Source organism: Elephas maximus, chromosome 4 (genome assembly GCF_024166365.1).
Source record: "Elephas maximus indicus isolate mEleMax1 chromosome 4, mEleMax1 primary haplotype, whole genome shotgun sequence".
Classification (NCBI taxonomy): Eukaryota; Metazoa; Chordata; class Mammalia; order Proboscidea; family Elephantidae; genus Elephas; species Elephas maximus.
This window is the reverse complement of record NC_064822.1, coordinates 82,645,768-82,670,009: the sequence shown is the minus strand read 5'-3', so window position 1 is coordinate 82,670,009 and position 24,242 is coordinate 82,645,768. Positions and strand designations below refer to the sequence as shown.

The 24,242-nt window shown below is 34.5% G+C and overlaps 1 protein-coding gene across 18 annotated transcripts in view; it reads left to right on the top strand.

Annotated features, from left to right (window-relative positions):
- SOX5 (SRY-box transcription factor 5) overlaps window positions 1-24,242 on the top strand; it is a 1,155,824-nt gene that overhangs the window by 674,137 nt on the left and 457,445 nt on the right. The gene's annotated exons all lie outside the window — the stretch shown is intronic.

Below are 24,242 nucleotides of genomic sequence, written 5' to 3'. Positions count from 1 at the left end.
AATAAAAATATTGGGTTGTCATTTAAATTTATAAGTTTATATTATAAACAAAAATATTGTTTTTTTTCTCATTGTTTTGCTTAGTAGCTAAAATGGGTTATACTAACTATATTTGTGACTGATGTTTGTAGCTGGAAGGAACATACTAATTCTAATTTTGCCATCAGGATTTTGCATACAGGCCAATTGAGAAGGATACTCTTTTGTTAGGGTAAGTAACATGGTGGGTTAAATACAAGCCCCAGACTATAAAACTATTGACTTGCATTCCGATCGTAATGATATCAAAAACTGGTATAGTGCATGTTATGTGCAAGGCACATCTCTAAGTGCTTTATACATATTCATTGTCTTTATCCTTACAATAACCCTGTCAAGTAGGTATTATTATTAGTAACCTTACCTTACAGATGGGAAAAACTGAGGCACAGGGCGTGGCTAATTAGTGGCAGAGACACAATGTAAACCCAGACTGACTCTTGATCCCGTAATCTTAATCGTGACATCACACTGCCCTACTAGAAGATATATCAGAATTCCAAAGCTTCTGTAACACAAACAAATGATTCCTAGCAGGGCACTAATGACTGCAATAAAGACAAAATAAACCGTACTTCAGAATAACCAAACTACCAACCAACTCAAATGAAAAAAATAGCACAAAGCAAAACAGAAAGATCAGCCTTGTACACGTGAAGAATAAACTGTACTCTCATTTTTTTAATTTTTAATCAATTTGGTACTTGATTTTTTAAAGTGTATACTTAATCCTGGCTTAGGTTTTTTTTTTTTTTGTAACTATCTTAGTACATCAAATTCATTTTAAGAATTAGGGTTCGGCTCTATGGTTGTTGTATTTCGGTGTCACTAAGAAAAGAAAACAATGAAGGAAGACTCCTATGGTGCTCTTTCACTATCTATGCAACATTTAAAAAAATTGCAAGTTTACTTTTTTGCAAGTTTACTTTTGTTAAAACAGAATATTTGAACATTTTCATTGCTCTGTGCCTGTTTCTCAGATTGGGACTTTAGAATGTCCATATATAGATATAAATAGTGGTACAAATTAATTTCATTTTTTCTTGTCATTGAAAATACCTATAATACAAGGCAGATATATAGTCAAATATAAGTGATTTACTTTCAGATTTATATTTTATTTTCATTTTTTGTGTCATCCTGTTTTTTTTTTCAGATATATCCAGAACATTTCTCCCTTAATATTTTCTTGTCTCTCCTTTTCTCAAAATGTGTTTTAGATTTTCATTTTTTATTAATTACTTCTAATTCTTCTTTTTCACTACGTTTTCTTTCATTTTTATAACACCAAAACTTCTTCCTCAATCATGTGTTTTCCTTCCTCTGCATCAGCCCATTCATTTTAAAATTACGATCCCACAAATTATTTTCTCTTTCATTGTTTTCCAGTATGATCTCATTTTATTCTGACTGCTGTCCTCCTATCATTCTTGCCCAGAAGCCTAGTGGTTTCCGAGAAGTAAAGAAAGGACCTCACTGTTTAAAGGGACATCTTAATCTGTATTTTGAAAATAGAGAAGATAGGCTAGCTATGAATTTATCTATCCCTGGTGATAAAAAGCAATAACAAACAAAAAAACAATTGAGCAAGTTGTCCAGACTATGTTTAGTGGCTTAGCTTTTTAGTTTTTGTAATCTGAATTATCCTAAAGTGTTTATGCTCCTAAATAGAAGTACCCAGCTAACATTATAGCTTGAAGAAATGTTGATAAAGGAGTATAATTTTTATCTTTTCTTATATTTATATTTTGGCATGCTACAACAGATTTTATTGCATGGCTAATACATGTTTATTAAATGCAGGGATGAATAGAATAACTGCAATACAATTTTGAAAACTATTAACTTATCCTGGTTTGGCTTCTTTAGTGAATACAGTTCTTATAGAGTCTTAGTTTTTTCATATATAAAATGGGAAAAATATAACTACGTGTCTATTTTGAGGAATATTTAAGAGAGTGGGTTGAAACTGCAAGCACAGTGTTTAACACTCAGAAGCTCTCAATCTATGTTGATATTCCACTCCCCAAATCTGTTAATTGGTCCATAATTAACAGATTTGTGAAGGTAAAGGAACTAACAGAGATACCAGTCCTCTTTGCTCTTCACCAAAATATGAGAATGATTGAAATGGCGCTCACTGGTTATTTTTCAAATAACCAATTGTGATACCTATGTTTTTTATTTTGTAGACTTTAGAGACATGTAAAAAAATTCTTCACAGCTGTTGCCTTCTGTCAATCAATTATATAGCTCTGTGTTCAAGTCAAGTATTTTAAAGATAAATCTCTCTATAAGAGTGGGTAGTGGTAATTGCGATAATAATCTCCCCAGATAAATTTGTATTAATTGTGAATCAGCTGAAATCCTGTGAGGAGCTTTGTTGTAAGGAGGAAGGGAGCCATTACCTTTCTGTGCCTGTGATAGGCCGTGGGATAGGTTGCCCAGCTAGAATGCTTTGTATGTTCATAGAGGGAACTTGTGAATCCTGGCAAGCTGTCGTGCTATAAATGGTAGTGTTCCGGGCTCTCCAACCTGGTGGATTGCTCACTTGGCTGGGGGTGAAGGGGTTGACTATAGAACTTGGGGCTGCTTCATGTTGAGAGTTATTGTGGAGCTTTATTCTCACAGTTGTATCCTTGAGCTCATGTACAACATTGCAGTATTTTGTTTGCTAGTTTGGTTGTAAACCAAAAGAATGCAGCCTTGCCATCACTGAACATCATTGTACCTGCCTCTGTAGCTCTAGCTCAATATTGCCCATATGTTATGAACTTTTTTTTCCCCATGCAAATGTATCATGGTGTACTTTTTCACCTTTAAAATAAGTGGAATGATCAAAAACTGATGCTACAACTATGAAAACCAGGCCAAGCTAGCCTGGTCTACAGGTAAAGAAGAATTACTCTGAGGAAGTGAATTTAAATTGAAACTTGAAGAGTAAATAAAAATTGTTGTTGTTGTGTGCTATCAAGTCAGTTCCAACTCATAGCAACGCTATAGGACAGAGTAGAACTGCCCCCAAAGGGTTTGCAAGGCTGTAATCTTTACAGAAGCAGACTGCCACATTTTTACCCTGTGGAGCAGCTCATGGGTTCAAACCTACCACCTTTTGGTTAGCACCTAACCATTGAACCACTAGGGCTCTGTAAATAGACATTAGCCAAGTAAAAATTTGGGTAAAGTTCACTATTGTTGTTGTTAGGTGCCATCAAGTCAGTTCTAACTCATAGCAACCCTGTGTACAACAGAACAAAACACTGGGACATGCCTTTTGTAGGAATACTAAGTATATATCTTTTATTTTAGAAATCTAAACCCAACTCCAAGGAATCCTTTATCCAACCTTCTAGGCTGTAATAACTACAACTTCTTTTTTCCAGCCTTTGGGGTGCTAGTTTCTAATTGCAATTTCCATCTTGTGTTCATAGAGCTGATCTTACTGATATTCAAAATTTCATTGTATGGGCTGCAGAATTACAATATAAGTTGTATTCTGAACCTTGTCTATTCTCTCATGTAAATTTTGTTATTGTTGCTAGGTGCCATCAAGTTGGTTCCAACTCATAGTGACATTATGTACAATAGAACAAAACACTGCTGGCCCTGTGCCATCCTCAGAATCACTGTTATGCTTAACCCCATTGTTGGCAGCCACTGTGTCAGTCCATCTCCTTAAGGGGCTTCCTCTTATTTGCTGACCTCTGCTTTACCAAGCATGATGTCCTTCTCCAGGGACTGATCCCTCTGACAGTATGTCCAAAGTATGTGAGAAGTGGTCTCGCTATCCTTGCCTCTAAGGAGCATTCTGGTTGTACTTCTTACAAGACGGATTTGTTCGTTCTTTTGGTAGTCCATGGTATATTCAATATTCTTCTCTAAAACCACAATTCAAAGGCATCAATTCTTCTTTTGTCTCCATATTCATTGTCCAGCTTTCACATGCATATGAGGTGATTGAAAACACCGTGACTTGGGTAAGGCACACCTTATTCTTCAGCGTGACATCTTTGCTTTTCAACAATTTAAAGAGGTCTTTTGCAGCAGGTTTGCCCGATGCAACGCGCCTTTTGATTTCTTGACTGCTGCTCTATGGGCATTGATTGTGGATCCAATTAAAATGAAATCCTTGACAATTTCAATCTTTTCTCCATTTATCATGGTGTTGCTTATTGGTTCAGTTGTGAGGATTTTTGTTTTCTCTATGTTGAGGTGTAATCAATCCATATCGAAGGCTATAGTCTTTGATCTTCATCAGTTAAGTGCTTCAAGTCCTCTTCACTTTCAACAAGCAAGGTTATGTCATCTGCATAACACAGGTTATTAAAGAGTCTTCCTCCAGTCTTGATGCCCAGTTCTTCTTCATATAGTCCAGCTTCTCGAATTACTTGCTCAGCGTTCAGATTGAATAGGTATGGTGAAAGGATGTAACCCTGATGCACACCGTTCTTGACTTTAAACCACTCAGTATTCCCTTGTTCTGTTTGAACAACTGCCTCTTGATCTATGTACAGGTTCCTCATGAGCACAATTAAGTGTTCTGGAATTCCCATTCTTCACGATTTTATCCATAATTGATTATGATCCACACAGTTGAATGCCTTTGCATAGTCAATAAAACACAAGTAAACATGTTTCTGGTATTCTCTGCTTTTAGCACGTATCTATCTGACATCACTGATGATATCCCTGATTCCATGTCCTCTTCTGAATCCGGTTTGAATTCCTGGCAGTTCTCTGTTGATATACTGCCGCAGCCATTTTTGAATGATCTTCAGCAAAATTTCACTTGCATATGATATTAATGAGATTGTTAGATGATTTCCGCATTTGGTGGGATCACATTTTTTGGGATAAGCATAAATATGGTTCATTTTAATCAGAAAAAATAGCAGAGGACAAAAACCTAGGATAACCTGGTAAAGGGGATAAAACTACTTTGACTGGAGCTTGGTAGTTATACACTATGGCTGCTAACCAAAAGTTCAGCAGTTCGAATCCACCAGGCCCTCCTTGGAAACCATATGGGGCAGTTCTATTCTGTTCTATAGGATCACTATGAGTTGATGGCAACAGGTTTGTTTTTTTTGTTTTGGTAGTTATAAGGAAGATGTTGTATAAACCATACTACGAATTATAGATTTTATTCTATGTGTAAATGTAAAGATTTTGTGGGATTTTAAGTGTGGAAAATAACTAGATACATTTTTGAAGAGGATCAATCAGGAAGTTTATGAGAAAAAATGGATTGGAGAGGGCAAGAGTAGGTAGAGAAGACAAATTAAGAGAAAATTACAGTACAGTCATGTACTACATAATGTTCATTCTGGCAACATCTGACTGCATATACATCTGTGATCCCACAAGGTTATAATAGAGTTCAGAAATCCAGACTGGAAAATGGGACATAGCAGATGTAACCAGACGTAGCGAATGCAACAACTTCCCACATGCAACACACATGTATCTCTTGTCTCTTGTATACAGGCAGTCCCCAGGGATACTAACAAGACCCGTTCATAACTCTGTCTTTAATTTGAATTTTCAGGTGAGTTGGAACAGGTATATACAGTTCTTATTTAGCACCAGTTAGTCAAATATTTGTCTTAGTATTTTTTTTATGTAATATGTATTTTACATTTCTATGCCTAAGATACTTAAGAAACACTTCCAAACAGCACACTGTTTTCATGAGCATCACAAGGTAGTGTGTATGTTCATTATTATGAACCATTGTTTTGAACTCAAGTTTCTTAAGTATGAGTTGTCTGCAAGTCAGACATTTGTAACCCAATGACTACCTGTAATATGGTGTTCGTGCAATGTGGAAATCACATACCTTCCTATCTCACAGAATGTATCGTGGACGTTAAATGACACAAGACTGTACTTTTCCAGGAGACGATGATATTTTGGACAAAATATTTGGGCAGTAGAGACAATTAGATATACTTAGAAAGTAGAACTAGAGCGACTTGGAGGCTGAACAGATTCAGGAGAGTAAAGGAGAGGAACATATGAAGAATAATTGAATCAGTAACTTCTAAGTGTTTGGCCCCAATAATTGAGGGGTGTTGGCTCCATTTATCATAATAGAAAACCTGGCTTGGAAAAGTTAGAGATGATGAGTTTACTGTTGGGACATATTGAGTTCTGCGATGCATAAAATATATTTAAGGGAAGATACAGAAACTGAAGGGCGTAATACAGATCTTATTTTAGAGTCTTGATATATTCCCATTGCTGTCCAGTGGATTCCGACTCATGGCAACCCCACGTGTTTCAGAGTAGAACTGCGCTCCATAGGGTATCAAAGGCTGTAATCTTAGGGAAATTGATCACTAGGCCTTTCTTCCAAGGCACTGCTGGGTGGTTTCAAACTACCAAATTTTTGGTTGGTAGTTGAGTGCAAACCATGTGTGCTACTCAGGAACTTTTCTTGGCATATAGGTGGCATTAAAACCAAGAGATTGAATGGCATTATCCAATGATAAAGAGTGAGAAGACATCCTCAGACCAAGAACTTTCAATATTCAACGGTTGAGCATAGAAGGAAAAACAGTCAAAGAAATCCAAGAAGAAGCAGACAGAAGTAGGATGAAAAACAGGGGCTATGCTATAATGGAAATTTAAGAGAAGAAAAATGTTGAATAAAGGAGGGCTTGGCCAAGGTCAAGTTAGTAATATGGGATCATAGTTAATCTTAGAAATAACAGATTTGGTGGCACTGTGTGTGTGTAAAATCCATACTATATTGCATTGAGATCTGAATGCAACATGATTAAGTGATAAGGCAAGGGAAGATACCTTTTCAAAAAGTTCAAATGAAAAGGGGTCAAAAAAAATTGTAGTACCTAAAGAGAAATGTAGAGTCAAAGTTCTGTCATCAGCTATTCATTTGATTTTTGGCAGTTACTTAATAACTCTGATTTTGTACCCTAATCTAATAATGAAGATGATACTAAAAATAGAGTCTACCTCAAAGTGTTAGGTTAAGAGCCAATACATGCAAAGTTCTTATAAAAGTTCTTTAGTACTCAGTAAGCCCTTAATAAATGTGAGCTGTGATTATCCTTATCTGAAAGGACATATTACAGGGATCTTGTACTGTGGGGGGTTGCATGTTGCTGAGACGCTGGAAGCTGTGCCACCAGTATTTGAAATGTCGATAGGGTTACCCGTAGTGGACAGATTTCAGCAGAACTTCTAAACTAAGACAGACTAGGAACAAAGGCATGGTGATCTACTTCCGAAAGTTAACCTGTGAAAACTTTTATGGATCACAACAGAATAGTGTCTGACTAGCTTGTTTTGAACACGTCATCGGGAGAGAGGAGAACATCATGTTTTCTTATGTAGAGGGCCAGGGAGGGCAAGGGGGGCCCTCAGTGAGATGGATTGGCAACATTCCCTCAGTGTGGACTGGAACATGCCAGCAATTTTGAGCATGAGACAGGACAGGAAAAGCTTTGTTCTGTTGTACATAAAAGGTCATCACGTGTTGGAATCGACTGGATGTCAGCTGTCTATCTACCACAAACTAAATTTCATATTCTCCAAAAAATTTCTAGCTAAGAATACCAAAACCAGGAAAATCAGAGGTTGTTTATCCTAAATAATCATTTTAATTTCTTATTACTATTACTTAGATTAAGAAGACTTTCTGATTTCCCATTCTCTTGTATCCAAATGTATGTTATTGTTTGTGTGGTTCTTACTATCCCACAATATTCTATTGCAGACATAAAAATGCAGTATTTTTGTTATATCCACTAGCTTAAAATTATTGTGAAATCACAGGGATATTTTAAGTGTTGTATTTAATCAGAAAGCCTATTTATGTGGGAAACTATATTGTTCTAGATAACTTTTTAAGCTATACATCTGTCTTCCCATTTCTACTGTATGTTGTATAGTTTTATGAAAAAAAGATTGTTTTCCAGATTCTAAGTCACTAGATTAAGAAATGATTTAAATATTTTACATATTTAGTTGCTTTTAATTTCCTATTTATGTACATTTAATATGTCTTTTTTAAAATACCAGTTGAGCTTTTCATTTTGCTCAGTTGCTTTTTTGAGCTGTAATGCATCTATTTTAACAGACATTTTTCACAATGCGATTTAAAATGCTCAATTCATTACTACGGACCCACCTAGTGTCGACTTTTCAAATTCATTTCCTTACTGTGTATATGCTCATGTTGTACATCATATAAATCTTATAATAAAATGAAATGCATAAGTAATCTTAAAATTTAAAAGCTCATTTCAGAATTTTGATGGTTTTGCTTCCTTTCTCTGGTATGCCTTGTATGCAACATAAACAATCTGAAAATGATTGACTATAAGTTAAACATACAACTGCTAGAAAGCATCTTATTGTTCTTTTCAGCATCGTTCACTTACTGAAGAGGAAATACAATCATTGGTATGAAGAGTAATATTATTGAAAGAGGTCATCTTTACAGAAGAGTTTGTGTGATTTATTTGCTAGAATTACTTTTCTGAGTTTATAAGCAATACTTTATTGGCTCTAATAACTGCTAACACTTATATAGCATTTCACAGTTTACAAAGCATTTTATGCACATTGTAATATTAAATATTTATGCTGTCTCTGCAAAGTGGGTATTGATATTATTCCCAATTTACAAATGAGGCAGTTCAGAATCAGAGAAGTTACAGAGCAGAACTAGGACTTGAATCTGGGTCCTCTTACATGTTTTTGTTTGTTCGCTGTATTAAGTTTCTTCTGAGATTTTGACTTATTACTCAATTGATGCATCTCGGTGATAGCTAACTATGTACTCAGCATGTCATTCATTTTATGTAACATTTGGTCTGGCTGATAAGTACATAAAGTGTCAGTGTTAGGGTATAGAAATTGGCCTATTTGATAATAGTTTACTCGATTTAACTGTACTGGCTAGTTCAATATACTTTTATTCATTGCATTTCTTTAATCTCACCTCTGAGCAAATCAAATATTTTATTTAATTCTACTTAAACTTAATATATTTATTTTCACTTCAATAATAAAACATGTTTATTTAGATGTTTATGATGACCATCAATGTATAAAATTTCCTGTCTTTCAGTTTCTATCTAAATAGAAAAGTCTGCAAACTTGTTATGCCTCCCTTTCTGGGAGAAAAAAAAAGTTCAATACAGGGCATTTACCCAAGCAGGCCTCTTAATGATGTCTTTGCTTTTTTTTTTTTGACATTGGGTTTCCCCATGAAGAAATGGTTCCCATCCCATATTCCCCTGTTCTCCTACAGCTCGACTCCGGAGGACTGAATGTGACCATGGAAAAGGATATTTCTGCCACTCCTTTAAATCTTAAATAAATAATGAAATAAACTCTGTCAAGTGATAGACAACACAGAAATGTCTAAGACTGAATATCACTGTGACCTGGACAGCCAGTCTCAAGGTGTTACTAAGCACAAAGATACGTCACTGCGTTTTGAACATCTACTGCATGGTTGTGGTTGTAGCACTCAGAGTATCATGTGAGGATCACGATCCCCTGTCCGGAGGGTCTGTCTACAATTTGCCCAAGAAGTAGTCAAGTGCTGGGGTGCTTTTCCTCTAACCTTTGTGCCTGAGTCCTCAGCTGCCACCCGAATAGGGTGGCTGGTGTTGTCAAGGAGGATCTGAAGTGGTCCCACATGCTCCAGAGAAAGCCTGCCCACAAATTTTGGAACTCAAGGTCATTAAAAGCAAAGGACAAGCTGACAGGCAGATAAACCTTCTCCTCAAACATATCAGTACAGACTACCAGGGACTACTCTTAGTGTTCAGGCCACAAAGGATGTCCCTGACTACTTGTTCCAGATACAGGATCTGAACAAGGTGCATGGACCACTGGAGATGGGTGATCAGCAGGTGGCTGGCAGGGTATGCTCTGGCTGCCCTGTGGTATGTGTTGCATGCAAGGGCCACTGGAGCAGGCTACTTACCACTCACAGAGGTCATCCCACTGGGGCTGCTTCAAGTTTAGTCCTTTGCTAAAGCAAGCCCAGCCTGCTAGCTTTCTGATATTATGGGTCACTGACAAAGATTTGTTCCTCAATGTAGGCCATAACTTAATGGAAACATATAAATATATTTTTAATTTTATAGATATTCAAATGCCTGTGAATATGTATTTATGTGCATGAACAGACATTTATATTTAAAATAATCAAATATTTTAGGAACACGAAGTACTTGAAAAACAGTGAGGTAAATGATTATAGTAAATTTCCTGGTATAGTACTAATATAAATAGCAGTAATAAAGTATATGGCAAACAACTAGACAAGTGCCCATTGTTATGCTAGACTTTACACATCCAAACAATTAATAATCTTCTCTAGAGTATATTATGTTAGCCTCCTTTTATAAGGTTGGCCGAGAAGAAGATGTGAATCTGTTAATATACTTATGGAGATCCTGTATTGGGATCCCTGTGCTAACAGGACAGATATGTATCTTTAAAAGACACATAAAATTCTTAGTGACTTAGATAAGTCTTTTCTGACCCACAAAGGATTACAAAGTAAATAAAAAGCTAGTAGCCATCAAGTGAGCTTTGATTTATGGTGACCCCATGTGTCCGTAAATAAGCAAACCCATAGCCATCAATTCCGACTCGTAGCAACCCTATAGGACAGAGTAGAACTGCCTCATAGGGTTTCCAAGAAGTGACCTGTAGATTTGAACGGCTGCATTTTGGTTAGCGGCAGAGCTCCGAACTACTGCACCACCAGGTCTCTGTCAGTAAATAATGAGAATATTAAATGAAGGTTTCTAAGGAATACATATGTATCATGGGAAATATGATGACAGTTACAGTCATATAGCATACTGGGATAAAAAAAACAGAGCTAGGGAAGAAGGCAAACTTGTGATAATTAATACAAGGTATTTTAGTGTATATGTTATAAAATGTATGTAAGTATTTATTTTAGATTATTTTAATATCTCACTGTTTATCTCCCATAATGCAACTTGTTTCTGTAGTCCTTTAGAATATTTTGATGTGATGCTTTGCAAATTATGCTTTGAAGAGAGAGAGGCTGGGTGGAATACTATTTCACCCCAGCTCTGCTTCAGACACGCACACACACACACACACACACACACATTCACTGTTACCCTTTAACTAGTTTAGTAATCCCATTCATCCTGAGTTTTTTTTGTCTGTTTTGTTTTTCAGAAACTGTTCCAAGGCTAGAAACACTGCTGTAGGTTTATTTCTTTAATTAACCAGTTATAACTTATTTATTAGCAGCCCAGTTTTATTTGCAGAATACCTATTTAAATAGTGTATACCTCTAACACAAAAACAATTGAATAAAATTTAAAATTCTTCAGCATTGTGGCCCTTCATTCATTCATTCATGCATGCATGCATGCATGCATGAGAAACTCAGAATATAGTCAGTTGCTGTTATCTTGTTGAATGTATCCCTGAAAACTCTAAAAGTCAGGTTGTTAAATTAACCAGTCGAGTCCTCCTTGATACTGAATTTTGCTTTGGGATGGCTATGTCAGATTCAAGAATCAAGGACAGTTCTTTGAATCCCTTATATGCTTTTATAATTTCTTAAACTATAGGTATGCAGTCAGAACCTCAAATATGTGACAAAAAACATGATTATATGTATTTGACAGGGATTATAGAAAAAGAAATGAGGCAAATTTATTGTTTCTGAAGTAATAAAACATAAAAGATGTCTCATTTTTATTTTTCATAACTAGTCTTACGCTCAAGGGGTCAGCATTTTTTATTTTCTCCTGTGCTTCCTCAATATGTCAGTAGGATAACTTTCTATTTCTTTTATTTACTTAAAATTTTCTTTAAATATATTTTAATTTAGTGGAGGTTATTTGCCCTATTTTCTTCTTAAATGGATCCATTAGAATGTCTTTTATGTACTAATGATGCTTCCTTTTAAAAGAACTTGCTTACTTTCCTTAAACGACAAATGTCTGGGCATCTTTAGCATGTGTGATGGTATGTATTGTGCCCGTGGCTTGCTTCCAGAATATCAGAATGATAAGCGGAAATCATTGGATTCTCTCCATTTATTTAATAGTTTTGATTGGACAGAATCATTATTGCCTTTCTTTTAGTGAATTGTGGGCTGCTTTTTCAGTGAATCAAAATGTTCAGGTTGCTAATGAGGTTCAGCCCTTGGCATAGTGTCACTAATGATTTCTACAGGATCTTGAAATAAACCAACAGGAAAATCTATCAACAAAGAGATATAAATGGAATATTTTTAGATCAAAAATAAGATTCCAATAATTTGTAATGGAAGAAAGGGACAACAGTGGGCAGTTGCGTACTCGATCACTTTAAATGTAATCAAAATGGCAGTGATTGCTGAATTGCCAAAATAGCATCTGGACACATGGAAAATGGAATAGCTGTTGTATTTGACAGGGATTATTGCCATAATGAAATTAATAAAGAGGTCCATTATGTTATGAAAGCAGTGGCTGGTTTAATTTTTTTTCTCAAAAACTTCGGACATTTTTAAATTTCAGGTCCCCCCCCCCCCCCCCGACTGTTATATTTTTCTGGAATATGACTTCAGTTGATATCTGTTTATTTTCTGATGCAATTCCTAATGTGGAGACCCTATGTTTCTAAAGTTTTTGTTATGGAAAGGAGTGAAATGTGTGTGTGTGTGTGTGTATGTGTGTGTGTGTAGGCATTGGGAAGGGCTGTAAAATAGATGGTTCCATTTTGCCAGAAATGAACTATTTTTCCTAATCTTTTAAGTGTCTCTCACTGTTGCTGTTTTTGGGTGCCCTTGACTCAATTCCAACTCACAGCAACCCCATGTGTTGGAGTAGAACTGCCCCATAGGGGTTTCTTGGCTTTGATCTTCATGGAAGCAGATCTCCAGGTCTTTCTTCTGCTGAGCTGCTGGGCACTTAACTATTGTACCACCAGAGCTCCTAAAGTGTCTCTCACAAAATAGCCCACCCCCTGTTTTTTATCTTGTTATGTTGTTCTTCTTCCTAGTTCAGTCCTTTACTTACCTTATCACATAGTATTCCATAGTTAAGAAATCAAAATCTCTTTTTATGACATTTTTATCACTCTTCAGTACAAAATTTCCATTTCTTACTAGGAGAGTTCTGCTTAGATGTTCTGCCATGCTGTATCAGCTCAAATTTAATGGGACGTATCACTTTTCCCACCAAAATATCCCAACTTCCAAACTTCTGTTCATAACACTGATATTGACCATGGATTTTGACACTTTACTTCATGTTGTTTTTATTTATACTTTAATCCTAGTCTAGAGAAGGTGTCTTTGAGGAAATAATATTTATACTTGAGTGTCAAGGTGAAGATGAGGGAGTGTGTTTCAAATTTGAGAAGCAGATTGTGCAACCACCTACTGATGCCAGTACATACACACCGAAGGTCCAGAGGCCCCTGATGTTTTCCCTCAGACAGAGCAATGCCATGGATATTATAGTCATGTGACATCATCTCCAGGATGCAATAATTAATAAGACAGAGCATCTATATTTATAGAGTTCAGAGTCAAGTGGTAAGAAATGATATTCTGCTGGGTATTACGGGAGTACCAGAAGGTTGACAAGTGAGAGATCATGATAGGATTGCAGTGGAGCTAGACGCCTCAACACATCTTACAGAATGAGTAGAAATTAGCCTGATAAATTTGGGGAAGGGAGTAGGGGAAGATATTCCAGGGTTAAGGCACAGTTCAGACAAAAACATGGAGGGAAGAAACAACAGGCTGTGTGCCAGCAATGTCCGTGGAGCATGACATTCATGGCGTGTAGGGAGAGATGGGGCTGGATAAGGAGGCCAGGCCAGAGCATGAAGAGTCATATATGAAATATTAAGGACTTTTGATTTATAATATTGATTATGGTAACTCAAACTTGAGTTTTATACAAGCCTCTTTTAAAGAAAAAAGCATACAACCCTGAGAATGTATTCACTGGGGTCTCTGAATCTCAATTAAAGACACATTTATTTAGGAAACTAAAATTGTATTCCATGAAAATTGGGGTTATAATTGTAACTGAGAATTTAAATTGAGATTGTTACTGAGAATTTTGGTCTTTCTAGCAGGTAAAATAATTTAAAAAATTTAGCAGAACTCATAGGCCTTTGAAAATACATCTAAGGTCTGTTTAATCCCAATTTGAGGACCACTGTATATAGTTGACAGGAAACCATTGGAGAGGTTTTAGTTTAATCAGGTATGTATTTAAATAATTTAATTAATATATATTTAAATTTTTAAAAATTGAAGTTCATGTTCAAAACTAGTGTTCATGTTCAAAATGAATACAAAATATAAAAGTGTAATTGTACAGTGAAAAGTTCTGAACCCATATTTGTCCCCGTTCTGTCCGGTTCCTACCTCTCCTGCCCCATTATAAGCATGGTTATTTAGTTTTCTTGTGTGTCTTTCCAAAGTTTTATTATAAACACATATGCAAAAGAAAATATGTCTTATTTTCACATTTTTGGCAATATACTATATTCAGTTTTCAGTTATACTCCTTTTTTTCATTTAATATATCTTTATCTATATTGGAGACCTTTTTATATTAGTGCATAGATAACTTCTTGTTCTACTTTTTAACAGCTGCATAGTATTCCATTGTGGTGTGAGTGCTGTATTCCTAATTAATGGGCCTTTGGTTGTTAGCAGTCTGTTGCTGTTCCTGGCTGTGCTACAGTGATGAGCTTTGAATAAATAACATTCTGCACATGTTACATATGCCTCTAAGATACATTTCCAGAAATGGGATTGCTAGTTCAAAGACCATGTACATTCATGCTTTTGATACAGATTACCAAATTACCTTCCATAACGGTTGTATCAATATACATTTCTACCAGTAACATATGAGAGTGCCTGTTTCCACAGGTCAGGAACAGATTTTAAGTGCTGATAAGTTTTGCTGTGTTAACAAATAACCCCACTCTCTCCGTGGCTTATGCTTTTGTTTTTGTTTTTTCCTTTTTTCATGTATATATATATCACATGAGGCTTCTGGGTTGGCCATGGGTCAGCTGAATGTTAGCTTGACTGGACCGGGCTGGCATCCATTTGACTCCATGTCTGGTCTCATTCTAATACTCAGGCTGATGGACCATCCCCTATCTGGGGTATACTGTTTTCATGGCAGAAGGCAAGAGCAAGAGAGGGCGGCTGAGTCAAATAAAACAATCACATTTAAAGCTTCATATTCCCTTGGCCAAAGTAAGTAACATGTCTAAGCCAAAGTTGATGGAGAAGCATGCTGTTAGGTGCAGTCGAGTTGGTTTCGACTCATAGAGATCCCATGTGACAGAGTAGAGCTGCCCCATAGGGTTTTCTAGGCTATAATCTTTATGGGAGCAAATCGTCTAGTCTTCCTCTCATGAAGCCGCTTGACAGGTTTGAACTGCCAATGTTTTGGTTAGCAGCAGAGCACATAATCATTGTTCCATCAGGGTTCCTTACAGAGAAGCATAGCAAGGGAAAAAACTATTTATGAATAAATAATACAATCTGACACGCAATGTTAATCCTTTTTTTTAAAACTCATAGATTTAAAAAAGATTATCACATTATAGTTATAAATTGCATTTTCATTACTATGAAAGGTATTGGATATCTTTCATCTGTTACAGAATCATTTTTATTACCTTTCCATTGAATGGTTTCTATTATTTGCCTGACTTAGTATTAGATTATTGGTCTTTTTCTTATTGACTTCAAAGAACTCTTTACCTGTTGTGGGGGTTATCTCTCTCTCTCTCTTTTTTTTTTTTGCCAAATTATCCTGTGTCTTTTGATTTGTTTGTGGTGCCTTTTGTCATTTGTAAGCTTTTGGTGTTTATATAGGTAGGCTATTAATCTTTTATGTTCTGATATTTTTATCCATTGTTAATAATATAATGTTTGGGTTTGCTCTTGTATTCTTTTGTACATATATGGTTTTATTTTTTACATTTTTTACACTTAATGTATTTGGAATTTATATTCCTACTTGAGTTGGTCATGAGATACCCAGGAAGCATTTATTGAATGCTACCTATATCATTTACTAAATAGAATATACTGAATTTGCCCTATTTCTGTATTTTTTTTTCCTGTTACATTAAACTTTTAATCTATTCAATACCACACTGTTCTAATTACTGAAACTCTGTGTTATGTTTAAATTTATGGTGGTCCAGGCATTCATTCTTCTTTTTCAGAGATTTTCTGATTATTCTTGTTTATTTTTTTAATACAAACTTTGAAATAAGTTTGTCTAGTGTTTTAAATGACATTATTTTAATTTGTAATTCATTAAATTTATACAGTAATTTAGGGAGTGTTGAGATCTTTATGATATCGATGTTATCTATCTTGAAACGTGGTATGTCTTTCCATATTGTTTTAAAGTTTTCCTCTAATAGGTCTTTTATGTGAATTCTTTTATTCTTTTAGGTATTTTTTCTTACTAATGCTAATGGTATCTTTTTTCCTGTTATCTCTTGAAAGTAAGTGTTTTCAAATGTATGAAGGCTATTGATTTCTATTTATTATGGTTTGTTCCCGATTGTAATTCTGAATTCTCATAGTGCTTCTGATGGTTTTCAATTGATTCTCTAATGCATACTTTATTAATTCCAAGTAACTAATTCTAAATTCTTCAAGTTTAGAAATTGTTCATCTTATTTTAAAATTACTTTTTTTACTTAAATTTCCCATCCATTTTTACTTCTTTCACTAAAAAACACTTTTATCATTTTATATTGTATTGCAGATAACTGTTAGAAGTAGTTCTCTAGTAGAGTGAAATAGACACTAGGTTTGTAATCAGAAGATGTGAATTCGAATTGTGGTTCTGCCACTTACTAGCAGTGTAATCAGGAGCAAGTTAATTTTTGTCCCAGTACTTTGATTTTCTTTGACATGGAACTAATATCAGTAACTAAGAGAGCCCAGATTTGTTGTGAAAGTTAAATGAATTAATCTATGTGAAAAATACAGATTTATAGTGAGAACTTGATAATTATGATGTAGCAGGCATGAATGTTCATATCCTGTCCAACAAAAAAAGCCCATTACCATCGAGTCCATTCCATGCTAGATCATAAATACCTTAAGAAGAAAACAAACATGTCCTTTTTATCTTTGCACCCTACCTTTTTTTTAGAGTTCTTTGCCAGAATAGATGATCAGAAAAATATTGGGTTTACTGATTTTTCTTTATTTTTCCCTCAATGTGTGCAGTATAATTTGGGTACACACTCAGTACTAGAAGAATCTGTATAAAGTCCACATATACATTATGATTAAGAATAATAGTCTGCCTGTGAACACTGGGATATATCTGAAGTCAGTTCCTCAAACCAGGGAAAGAATTACTTTGTATATATGTTTTTATGTTCTTAAGATGTGCTTGGGATGCTGGCATATCTAACAAATGCTTATAGCCTTTTAGTTTATGCTTTGGCTTTAAGCAAATTTTAAACATGAATGTTTCTGATTTATAGAAACGTGATTTCTTTAATTAAAATTTAGGTGTTTTTAGTACTAATTTACCATTTGATACCTAAACAGTTCTTCAACTTCAGGGCAATATATAAATCTTAATATTCTTTATTTCGTATTCATGAAAGTATATAGAATAAATATTAAAATTTTAATATATAGATGCTTTACAATAAAGCTAAAGGTTCTATAATTGCTTATTGAGTAATTGAATAAATAAGTTCATCTGATCATCTATTTTCTTATATTTTGTGTGCATAGCCTGACTGAATTGTTTTCTAAGTTGTGACAATAAGTCCTTTTTGTTAACAATAACATGGGAAAAAAAAAATTTATTTGGCGAGTTCTTCAGAGTGTCTACAAAATTCATTTTACATTCTAGGTTTTCTTGAACACAATTTGCCTGTCAGGATTTCTAATATTTCAACTTTTTAGTTTGTCTTTGAGTTTTTCATTTGATGCTTTGAAATTTTGGATTAAGTCAGAATTCCATGCGTTTGTATCTCCACACATGCCAGGTACTGCTCTGCCATACACCTATAAGATATTAAATATAGTAAACTGCTTTATAGTTTCTCACTGAATTAGTAATTGTTAATAAATGTAATTGTAAATTATCAGAGAAAAGGAAATTTATGACTTAAAAATCTCAGCACAAAAAATTTTCAGACTCACAAATAGATAAATTTAGTCATCAAATTAGTTCTTTTGAAAACATCAAGTTATTTAATGTGACCAATTAAGTTGTCTTGGTTATCTGAACTTAATTGAATTCAGCCAAATTAACTTCAACTAATAAAAAGAATTTTCTTCATCTTCTTATTTGATGTGTGAATTTGGGGTTATGGCATACTTTAAAGGGTCCAAATAAACTATCAATGGCAAGGAACAGTCTTAGAACTTTTTCTTTTTTTGTCTTAAAGGATACCAAAATAAGATAACTGAGGAGGGAAAGAAATTTTTTTTGGTGGAAATTACAAATTGATTTATGAAAGAAGAGATTGTAGAGGCAAAATTTTAGAGTTGAGGGTGACTTTAGAAGTCATTTTCTCAAAATTCTTTATTTTCAAGCTAAATGAACTAAGACCCTAGGATGTTGAAGACTTAGGCAAGAGCACATCACTAGTGAGGAAGGAGGAGATAGTTAAGCACTGCTGACTGAAAGGTTGGTGGTTTGAACCCACCCAGTGTTCTGTGGGAGAAAGACCTGGCTATCTGCTCCCATAAAGATTGTAGCCTAGAAAACCATATGGGGCAGTTCTGCTCTGTCACATGGGTTCACTATGAGTCAGAATCAACTCAACAACACACAGCAACAACAGAGGCTGCCCTAGAGCACAGACCTTTCAACATAGCCATAATTCTTTTCCTTGTGCTTTTCTAGATGTAAGTGAGCTGAACAGTGTTTAATAGTTAACATTTTCATTCACTTTGAATAAGACTTGTCATTCACTTAGTATGCAGTAAAAGAGACTCCATAGAATAGACAAGTTTAGTCACCTTAAAAATCAAATTAAGTGTTCAAATATTTTCATGCTTTACTTGGTACCAGTTCTCATTTCTACTCTGATTAGTTTAATATCAAGAAATATATACAGTATGGTGGAAAATCTCTTAAAGATGTGTGCTAAAATATTTCACAGACATTTTCTAACACTTGAGAACCTAACAAACTTTGTACCAATATAATGGCGCCACTTATCACTTTGCTTCTACCTATGAATTTCTTTCCAAATAGAGAAATTATAATGTGGAGAATTGGGGGGCCAAAGCATTTTTTCAAGGTTTGGTCCCATTTGAATGGCCTCTGTTTTTATGGGCTATATGGATTCTTTACTCACTAGGAGCCCTTCTGATTTTACCATCAGAGTGGTTGATTCATGTCCTTTTCATCTTCAAGGACTGACAACCACTGGACATTACCACTTGTCCCAAGGAGAGATAACTGAACTGTGTAATGAGTTAAATAGGTAGATAGAGGATGGATGGATAGATAGATAGATAGATAGATAGATAGATAGATAGATAGATAGATAGATAGATAGATAGATAGATAGATAGATAGATAGATAGATAGATAGATAGATAGATAGATAGATAGATAGATAGATAGATGAAAAAAGATAGATGGATGATAAACAAATAAATAAGCAAGCCAGCCTAAATTTAGAGGATCATATCTACTTAATGGACACCCTTTGCCTGGTAATTGATTGTTTCTGTAAGACAGAAATTCCATTGCTAAGGAATTATATGAGAACTAGAAAATGAGCTCAGTCTTTCCTCAGGGATTCTAAAAATTGTAAACATATTTAGAACAAAAATGCTTAGAAATTGTTTTTAAAAGAGAGCCAAATTACATGAAAATTATTACTAATTCTGGTGTTTATTGTCCCTATAAACAGGACAGGGATATTAGTAACTGGGCATATGGTGCTATTCCTTAACAATTCCTAATTGTTGGATGAAGAGCCATCTTTTATATCATTATGTGTGGGAGTAGGGGGGTCATCTCTCAAACTAACTTCGTCCAAAGTTTGGGTATTCAATCAGTTTTAAAACCCACTTATTAAGCATTTTCCTCTGTACTCAATGCTTAATTGCCATTATGCTATATTTGGGATGAATTAACATCTATTGCCTTTTAAGAGCTTGGGAGAAAAGGTGACATAACTTTGGTGTTGTCTGTGTCTGCAATACTAGTTGTGGAACCTAAGACAAATTAACTTACCTTTCTTCAATAGGCTGTGGTTTCCTCATTTGTAATTAGAATAACAGGAGTACAAATCGCATATACTTGTTTCAAATATTAACAGTGACTGGCAGATTGAAATTGTTCAGAAATAAAGTTGTAAGTTTAAAAAATCATTTCAAATTATTCTGTAACACTTAAATAATAAGATATCAAATAGTAGGAGCAATAATTGGGAATGACATCATTTGTTTGAGAGATGTTTGAGATTAGAGTTGCTATAGTGAATGCCCTCCTGCTTCTAGTTCTAAATATATGCCATCTGAAGACAATTAATATGTATATCCTAACCCATCAACCAACAAATCAGATAGTAGGAGATTAGAAAAACCTTGAATTTATAAGCTATTGCATGCCAATTCCCAGGCATAAATGTATTATGGGTAGTTGATTTTAGGTCTTTATAAGAAAATAGTCTATTGAATTTCTTAAATGGTTTCCTGAAGAAATCCAACATTACAAAACTATAGTCAATGGGGGGTTTTAGTTACATGTGATAGGTCAGTTCTGAGCTCACCAGGCATCTGGTGAATGGATCACAAATGTGTACCGGTGGTAGTTGTTGGGTGCCTTCAAGTCGGCACCGACTCATGGCAACTCCATGCATAATGAAAGGAAACGCTGCTAGGCCCTATGCATCCTGTGATCAGTTGGAGACAGGACTTTTGTGATCCTAGGGTTTTCACTGGCTGATTTTCAAAAGTAGATTGCCAGGCCTTTCTTTCTAGTCTGTCTTAGCCTGGAAGTTCCACTGAAAACTGTTCAGCATCATGGCAACACTGAAGCCTCCACTGACAGAGCAGTTGTGGTTGAGCAAGGGGTGGATTAGCCAGGAATCAAACACGAGTGTCTTATACGGAAGGTGAGAATTCTACCACTGAACCATCTCTGCCCTCCTGTTACCCTTTCTTGAAAAACAGGAAGGGTATAGTTTGTTTGCTTGAATGCTTTTGTGGCAAACTACATAACAGTGCAGAAAAAATAAAAAACAATAGGTGAACATTTTATCGATGCCACTGTGTCAGGTTTAGTCAATATAATGTTGATATTGTCTGACAGTAATTTGTTTTAAATTCATTATGGTTATGATACTTAAGTTTTATTTCTCAAAAACTAACCTGCCAAATTCTATAAAGTTTCAAAGTTGTAGCTTGATGGTAGGAACATATATCAAATATTAAAGTATAATATGTACCTATTACTAAATATTGCAGATTCAATTATTAAAGTAGAAGATGTTTTATAATTCTATCCTAAAGTAGAGGAAGAAAATACATGTTTTTTTAAAATGAGGAGAGGAATATTAGAAATGTTTGTTTGAAACTATACCTAAAAAAGGGTTAAATTTAGAAATAACTTGTTTATGATCTTAAAAGTTCCTGATATTCTCTTTGAGAATTTTCCAGCAGTGTTCTCTAGCATATCTTATATTTCCTTAGCCTGTGTGAGTCTCTTTTTTATATTTGCAATGGAAACAACATGAGCTCAAAAGCCTACTTTTTCAGGTTCATTCCATTTTCCATAATAGTGCTGCTGCGGTGTCAAGGAGACTCATTAAATGAAAAATTGTTTTATGGGGTTTCTGTAGTAGCTTGTGCTTTGGTCTTCTCTAAAGGTGTATTTGTATATCTGTGTTTGTATATCATATTTATATTTCCCACCATTTTAAGTATTCGGTTACATTCTTGACATTCTTTTTTGTTTGCTTATTTATTTTGATTTTAACTTTTCTTACGTTTTTTACACCAGAGGAATTGGATGCTAGCAATTTATTTGAAGTTTGGCCTTTTTTTTCTATTAGATTTTAAAAAACTGTTTTTGAGTTCTTAAGGCTGTAGCACATAACACGTTGCTAAGCATTTAATAGATGTTCAGTGAATGCTTGTTTATTGACGTAATAAAGATCCTAACATATTTTTCAATACATATATATTAAGAAATCTTCCAGAATCCTGCTGATGATAGTATAGCAAATATCACATTGAGATATCTGATGTAAAGAATACTAGGTATATGTCCAGCTGAATGTCTTAAACTTTTTCAATAATTGATAAAGAATATAGAATTATGGAACACACACACTGTTCAAGTCATTAGCATGTATTTAATATTTAAAGATTTTAACATTTAATATTAAATAAAAGGATGATCTACAAATAACAGTAACTTAATATTAAATATTAGATTGATTGGATCATTTCAATAACTTAAAAAAATTACAAATGGCTGGATTTAACCAGAATATTTTTGATCTATCTTATGCTGACATTCTAAAGTCTCGAAGAAAGATTAATTTGTAATATAGAATTCAAGTAAACAGAATCAGTTTTAAATATTTATTCCATTCAATTATCAAATACAGTACTAACTCATTGCCAGTAAGATTACATCAAATTTCATTTTGATTAACAGTTACCTGAAAGCGTTTTAGGTATCAGCACCATCTTGGGAATCTCATTTGGTTAGAAATTCCAGAGGATCATTTTATTCTGTATTATGGTGTCACAAGTGAAATTAATAAAGAGAAGGTCTGGATTCAACTACTGAACGGCCCACAAACTAGCTGTATGACTTTAAATTTCCTTTGCTGAAGTTTGAACCTGGAAAAATTAGGTATATACATACCTACTCCTTTCTACACTCTGTTGATTCATGAGCTAATTAATGTGTGTGAACAAAATTCGTTATGAGTTTGGAGTTTCATTAGTTCACATAATTATTATTAGGATGATCATTATTATATTTGGCAAATTTTCTGTCCAGTTGCTAGTCACTCAGCAAAGATGATTGTACAAAAAGGCAATTTTTTAAATGGTTTATTATAAGATTGTTTATATAAATTGGTCTAGATCTCAAACTAATATCGAAAGCATTTGACATTTTCATATATGTTCTTAGTTTTTATTTGGCGTATGTATGTACATCCATATGTTAAGTATCTTTAAAAAGAAAACCAAAGAACGAGGAAGATTCTGATAAGAGCGTCTTTCTTGTAAACTATAGTTGGCCCCAAACAATCATATTCTTCCTTACCTGCTCTGGTGACCTTCTGGATTAGAGTTGCAGAGAAACAACCAGAGGTAGTAGCTGTAGCTAGACGGCAGCTGGGACCATACGGATCTCAGCATCCTGCCTTATGGCCATTATCTTTGTTTCTATCTTTATGCTGCCACTGTGTCTCCTTCTTGTGCTCTCCCTCTGTCCTCTCCTCCCTGCCTCCTCCTCTTCCTGACTCTAGCTCTCATTACCCCCTGTAACTTAGCCTTCCTACTTTTTTTTTTTTCCTATGGATACAAGATAAAACAAGGTTCCCTAATTAGGAAAATTTTAATAAAATATTTTTTAAAGTGTATATAGCTACCATTACCTAATTCCCAAAACCATAGTTAACAATAGAGGAAAAATATTTTTTTTGTATACATTTCCAATTACAGTGTACTCAATTATAGGTCCCTTAAGGACTGAAAAATAATTTTAAATAAATGCAACAATTTTCTCTTTTTTTTTTTTTTTTTTGCGTAGGAATGGGTTGTTGCTGTAATAAAAATTAATTTGAGGCTAACAAGAAAGAATAGTGAGTAATATCCTTTCCCCTTCCCCAACTGCTGAAAATGAAAATCATGTCAGCATCAAGTCATTTTTGCCACATCCCTTGTTAACAGCTTTTTCAGGGTGGGTCATAATTCTGTGTTTTGTTAGTGTCTTAACTCCATAGTGACATGCTTAAATCGTATTCCACATTGACTTTGTAGAATATGTGTACATGTATTTTCAGAATACCCTGTGAATGATGGATCTCATTATTGAGTTATCAACTTTGTCAAAAAATTTATAAGCTTTGAATGAAGAATAAATTTACTAACATTAGGATAATAATTGATTTTGATGTTTGGAGTATGTGTATGGTGTGTCATTATATAT